This window comes from Saccoglossus kowalevskii, chromosome 18 (assembly GCF_978046115.1).
Source record: "Saccoglossus kowalevskii chromosome 18, keSacKowa6.1, whole genome shotgun sequence".
Lineage (NCBI taxonomy): Eukaryota > Metazoa > Hemichordata > Enteropneusta > Harrimaniidae > Saccoglossus > Saccoglossus kowalevskii.
Genome location: NC_140658.1, coordinates 20,913,430 through 20,920,763, shown reverse-complemented (window position 1 = coordinate 20,920,763; position 7,334 = coordinate 20,913,430).

Here is a 7,334-nt window from a genome sequence, read left to right as displayed (position 1 = left end):
TTATTATGCACCAACATCATTGGCTTTCAAGTTGCTTCTAGAATATTGATAAGTTGATTATTATGAACCACCATCATTGGCTTTCCAATTGTATCATGAATGTTTGCAAGTTGATTATTATGAACCACCATCATTGGCTTTCAAATTGTATCATGAATATTTGTAAGTTGATTATTATAAACCACCATCATTGGCTTTCAAATTGTATCATGACTATTTGTAAGTTGATTATTATGAACCACCATCATTGGCTTTCAATTTGTATCATGAATATTCATAAGTTGATTATTATGAACCATCATCATTGGCTTTCAAATTGTATCATAAATATTTGTAAGTTGATTATTATGAACCATCATCATTGGCTTTCAAGTTGTATCACGAATATTCATAAGTTGATTATTATAACCCATCATTGGCTTTCAAGTTGCATCATGAATATTCTTTATTTGATTACTATGAACTTTCATTGGCTTTCAAGTTGTATCATGAATATTTGTAAGTTGATTATTATGACCCATCATTGGTTTTCAAGTTGTATCATGAATATTCTTTATTTGATTAATATGAACTTTCATTGGCTTTCAAGTTGTATCATCAATATTCATAAGTTGATTATTATACACCATCATTGGCTTTCAAGTTGTATCATGAGTATTCATAAGTTGATTATTATGCACCATCTTCATTGGCTTTCAAGTTGTATCATGAATATTCTTAATTTGATTATTATGCGCCACCATTGACTTTCAAGTTGTATCATGAATATTCATGAGTTGATTATTATGAACAATCATTGGCTTTCAAGTTGTATCATGAATATTCATAAGTCGATTATTATGAACCACCATCATTGGCTTTCAAGTTGTATCATGAGTATTCATAAGTTGATTATTATGCACCATCTTCATTGGCTTTCAAGTTGTATCATGAATATCTTATGCACCATTTTATAATCTGTTCAACCTGCTGCAATTTCAATATGAAAAGACTAATTCCAAAGCCAGACCATCTATGTGCCAAGTTTCATTAAAGATTATGAATTATTGTGCTAATTAGGGAATTAATATGAACAGATTTTAACCCAAAACTTATTAGGTTTGTACATTATTCTAGAGCATCTATGTACAATGTTTCTTTAAAATTGAATAATTAGTACTCAAGATAACAGTGTGAAAATTTAAAATTCAATTATACAAATTAGGTAATTAATATGTACAGGTCTGTCAATTATACTACAGCATCTACGTACTAAGTTTAAGGTAGAGATGCAGGTTCGTGGGCACTTGGGAGTGAATTTTTTTTCTTTGGCTTTTTTATTATCCAAACAGTCTTGGCTATAGACTGTTACAATTTTGTACAATTGTGAATAGTGGAACATACTCAAAAAACGATTTTAAAATATAGATAACAGGTGCAAACATTCTTTCTTTTGAATACTTAGCAAGATTTAGCAAGGCTGTACATAAATAATAAAAAAAGAAACATGGTGAAAAAAAGAAATGATGGGATCTCCATATTATGCAATATATTTAACTTTTAACAAAACGATAATACATTTAAATTTGGAACTGCTACAGCCATTTTAATTATGAGCATTGGAAAACTTCTTACTGAGTGAATTGTTATGCAAATTAGCAATTATCTCAGCTTCTTTTGAGTGCACATCCCAGAACTTTAATAACAAATAGCTCCTAGACGCTTTGACCTTTTGTTTTGAAATTTTCACAAATGATTGACAATGTGTTTATCTTCAAAACGCCGTCGGGGCATTGTTTTTAGTTGAACAGTGTTACAACTATCGTACAGACAACTAGCCTGGGTGTTAATTTATGCATAAACTAGAAGTAGTGGAATTTGAGCTGCGGCCCTGCAAAATTGAGAACTGGTAGACAATTTTCAAGACGGCACTTTCTTCATAGTAAATAGATGTACCCATATACCAATTTTGACAGGAAACAGAAGCATGGTTTAGAAGCTAATTTTTTTTAAATCACTTTTGACCAAAAAAGCACATGTTTTTGTATATTTCAAACTACAGTGTCCATAGAAAAAAAATACTAACAAAATTTCAAAATTCATACAATAAGCTTTCCGAAAATATATAGTTTTGTGGACAAGAGAGGTCATCTTGGTTCCCTAATTAACTAATTAAAATACCTGTCAGGCAAAATGCATCTCTACCTTAATTGAAATGTGATGATTAGTGGATAAGCTGAAAATTAACTAATTATGCAAATTAGTTGATTAATATGCACATACGGTTACCGTGGTCTTCACATTCTAACAATGACCAATGCCAGGTTTTATGACCATGCAAGCAAATTGTGGGCATTTTATAATTAGAAGCGATAAGCATTTAGCCGAACATGAGTCAATAGTAGGAAGAGTATAGTAAAATTATAACTATTCCCTGTATCGCAATAGCATAATGTACATGTAGCCCTCAGTATCATAATAATTACGCTGAAATCAGAATGGCTGGCATCAATACTTGGCCCTGAGGCCATTTTGAATCTGACAGGGAGAAAATTCAGACTAAGCATATAAGAGGATAAGCACACCATACATATTATTAAAGATAAGTTTGGGTTACTTATATCCCCCACACAAAAATTAGCAATAATACAAATCCATCCTCAAGAAAAACATGACACAATATTTCTATTTATGATTCACTCACAATTTTGAGGAACACAGTATTGCATTGGTTTTACGGTTAGGCGTGTCAAACTAAAAAAAAACAAGTTGTGGTGATTTGTTTACAGCACACAACCAATAAAAATGCCAAAAATATTCACTACAATTAGAGAAGATACAGATAAAAAAAAACTTGAAAATGTCAAGTTGATGACGACAAACAATTGAGAAAAATACCCTCTCCTGCATACTTAATTAGTAACAAATTACATAGAATTCCTGAGCAATGTGATTGACTACATATACACCATAAATATCAATGTTGTGTATAGTATTCCAGAATTTAGGATTTATATTTAATTTAAATATACTCGCAGTATGCCAATTACCATCGTTGTATTTCAATGGACTTTGCAGAATCAATGTCCCTGTGCCACAGTTGAATAAATAAACTCCCGTCGAACATGTAAAAGGAGATAAAATAAATTTGTCTGTCATCAGCAGCATAGAATATCAATCCATGGCTGGCAGAGGTTTTAAAGGATATATAAAACACGCATCAGTGAAATAGAGTAGAAAAATTTTCAATTTCAATTTACTGCATTTATCCGGGTAAGAGCCCAGGGTCCTGAACATGGAAATTCGCCAAAAAGAAGGGATGGGCCAATTTTATTGCTTAGAATGAGACAAATGAACCAGAAAAATCGACAGTGAAGAATCATTTGAATTAGGATCCCCTCCCCCCGACAAACACACCCCATACGCGTGAATCAAAATGAATTAAAATGTCAGGGTTTAAACTGCATAACATTATATCAAGTTTTGACAAATACCGGATCAATAGCCATACAAGATCAATAATAATTTAAGCAGTAAAATTATGAAAGTTCATAGTTGTTTGAAAAAAACATCTCAGATCTCTATTTGTACGTTCGTTGTTATCTTCGTAAAAGTAAAAACCCAGATAGTCAAAGTCGGCGTCACTGTTGCAATCGAGCAAAATCCACACAGCTTCGTCTTGAAGTTCGTGCCACACAATTTGGACTTAGCACACTTAATCCACGGATTTCGCTGTCTGTCACCTTGGCACTTTTAATTCACGACTAATCAGAATAAAAAGATAAGAAAAACGGGGTCGCGGCAAACGACTCGTGTAGCAGTTTATATATTGCCCCCTGGTCTTATTTCACGAGGGGGGGGGGGCAATCGTGCCTAGGTCCTATTGCACCCCCAGTTTCTGTTGCACCCGAATAAATGTGTACAACACGACAAAACTATACATTTTGTTACACGCTCAATTACATTTTTAAAGGTAAAACTGACAATCCCTGGGACAAGATTACAAAATTTCAAAATAAAACAAGCAGCCTGTCGGTCTGTCAATTAAAGAACTGAAGATATCATTATAAAATAAACAATATGTATAGTATCAAAGCAATCGGACTTTTCACCAAAAATGACGAAAAGATTTCATTAAAATTAGATAATTGAAGATCATCACGAAATGAACATATCTGAGAGGCGACCGTATGCAGTACCAATATATGAAATATCAAAGCAATCAGACTTGTGGTTTTCATCAAGAAGTCGAAAATATCACTTTTTAGCAAAAATGACAAAAATATTCATCAAAATTAAAGAATTGAAGATATCATCATAAAATGAACAAATCTGAGAGAGGTCCACATGTAGTACATATATGTATAATATCAAAACAATTGGACTTGCGGTTTTTAACAAGAATTCAAAAATATCACTTTTGACCAAAAATTACAAAAAGAATTCATTAAAATTAGATAATGGAAGATATCATCACGAAATGAACAAATCTGAGAGAGATCCACCCAAGGTGCCTATGTACCAAATTATGAAGCATTCAGAATTACGGTTTCAAAAATGATTTTAAAATATAGATAACAGGTACAAACATTCTCTCTTTTCAATGCTTAGCAAGGTTTAGCAAGGCTATACATAAATAATAAAAAAGAAACATGGTGAAAAAAAAAGAAATGACGGGATCTCCATATTATGCACTATATTTAACTTTTAACAAAACGATAATACATTTAAATTTGGAACTGTTACATCCATTTTAATTATGAGCATTAGAAAACTTCTTACTGAGTGAATTGTTATGCAAATTAGCAATTATCTCAGCTTCTTTTCAGTGCGCATCCCAGAACGTTAAAAAAATAGCTCCTAGACGCTTTGACCTTTTGTTTTTAAATTTTGACAAATGGTTGACAATGTGTTTATCTTCAAAACGCCGTCGGAGCATTGTTTTTGATTGAACAGTGTTACAACAATCGTAAGACAACTAGCCTGGGTGTTAATTTATGCATAAACTTGAAGTAGTTAAATTTGAGCTTCTGCCGTGCAAAATTGACAACTGGTAGACAGTTTACAAGACGGCACTTTCTTCATAGTAAACAGATGTACCCATATACCAATTTTAAAAGGAAACAGAAGCATGGGTTAGAAGCTAATTTTTTTTAAATCACTTTTGACCAAAAAAAAGCACATTTGTGTACATATTTCAAATTACAGTGTCATAAAAAAAATACTAACACAATTTTAAAATTCATACAATAAGCTTTCCGAAAATATATAGTTTTGTGGAGGTCATCTTGGTTTCCTAATTAACTAATTAAAATATCTGTCAGGTAAACTGCACCTCTACCTTAAGACATTACACATAAGGTATCGCGTGATAATATAATGACAATAACTATGATAAATCCTAGTCTAACAGTTGAACAAAACGATCACATAATCAGTGGGGTCACGCCAAGCGTCACGCACTTCGTTGCAAAATGGCCTGTGGCGGAAACTGGGTTATGGCGTGACGGGTGAGGAAGACATCATTAAACACTCACAAAATCACAATAAAACGGGGAATGAAAAACCACACAATAAAGCCATGGGTTCGAATCCCACTAGATACACACTCTCCGGAACCGAAGTAATCAGAGATCAGCAATCGTTTTGGCTTTCCCGTTCAATTATTATTAGGAACGTGTCTTGGCATTAGGGTCAGGGTCGGGTCAGGTATGGGCAACGCAAATGGCAAACACCAAATTGGCAAGATGTACATTAACGGGTTATGACATATTTTTGCACATAGTTTAGACAAGGAGAAAACACCAAATTGGCAATATAATTGACAATCGTGACTCAATAACAGAAGCATGTTGTATATCTTTATATATACACACAATATAGTCTCATCAAATGCCAAGACACCCAGTCAGTCCATCGTGGTCTTGTGGGTCAGTTGTCTACATAGTGATCGGGAGGACCCGTGTTTAATTCTCCAACTAATTAATGAATATTCATGAGCACAGAAACTGCCACGTCAAGAATAAATTAGCATAATTTTAGTAAAAATGCATGAAGTGAAGGTACGTCTTTTGGAACTACGCCTGATTCTGTAAGTAAGTAAGTAAGTATCTAGAGTGAAATGTATTTAGCTCAACACATGTCTTATTTGAGACACGTGCCTACCAGTTACACGTTCGAGACTAGACTGTCGACAGTCTCGGGTCTAATGTAATTGTGTTTTCTAGACATTCGAACGCCGAAGGTGTTTGATGGTAATGCGAACCATTTCACGCGAGGAACTTTTGTCCCGAGAGACTGTCCATGTCTGCAGGTTTCTAGTTGATATGAATAATTCATAGTTGATACTGACGTCACGAAATAAATTATATTAACATAATGCATGCAAATTTATTGTAAATGTCCCCCTGAATGCGTTGGTTGTTCACGTTATGAACACAATGAATACAGTCACTCCAACCAAAATAGCAAAGAAAACTATTAAAGCGCTTAGAACCAAGTAAACAAAGTGTATTGTTTGTGGCAGTCAAAAAAATATAGAAAACCGAAGGAGACTGCTTCGTGGGATCGATAGAACTACGACATGCGAATTTGTTGTGGCAGCGACGATCGATCTACATCTTGCCAGTTCGTATGCGTGCAGAAAATGTAGAATGAGAGCGTCGACTTTGCATAGAACATGGATGAGCTCAGGAAGGAATTTCAACCATAAACTAAGCGAGAGTTACTCTACGAGAATGGCATCTGAAAGTGGGGGATCCCTGCTTTCGAAATGAGTTCTTTTTGACAAGACGAATGTCAACACGTTACACAGGCAAACACATCTCTCCCCTTTGTGTAGTTTGCGATAGTGTCTCACTCCGTTACTTGGCAAGTAGGTCACACCTTCACCTCAGTTATTATGACAAATCTGAAAGAAAATATTTGGCCCAAAATATTTGTAGGCTATTACAAGTAATCTGAGGGGTGCAGTAGAAAATAGCAAGGATCAATTGCATCCCAGTTAGCATATATCAGTTTTTATATCATACAAAATATTTGTAGACTATTGTCAAGTAATCTCAGGGGTGCAGTAGAAACTGGCTAGGATCTATTGCACCCCAGTTAGCATATATCAGTTGTTATATCATACAAAATATTTGTAAACTATTGTCAAGTAATCTGAGGGGTGAGTCAACTTTGAGGTCAATTTTCTCGTTAATGAAAATATACATAAAAAAACAGTAAAGTTTTTCCCACACTCAAGCTGGTTAGAATGAGCTATATCCATGCTTTTTAATCCTTGAATTGTAGGGTGAGATACATTTGGCGTGGAGGTAGTTAAAAAATCTGTTTTTTTTGCTGTTGCCATGGAA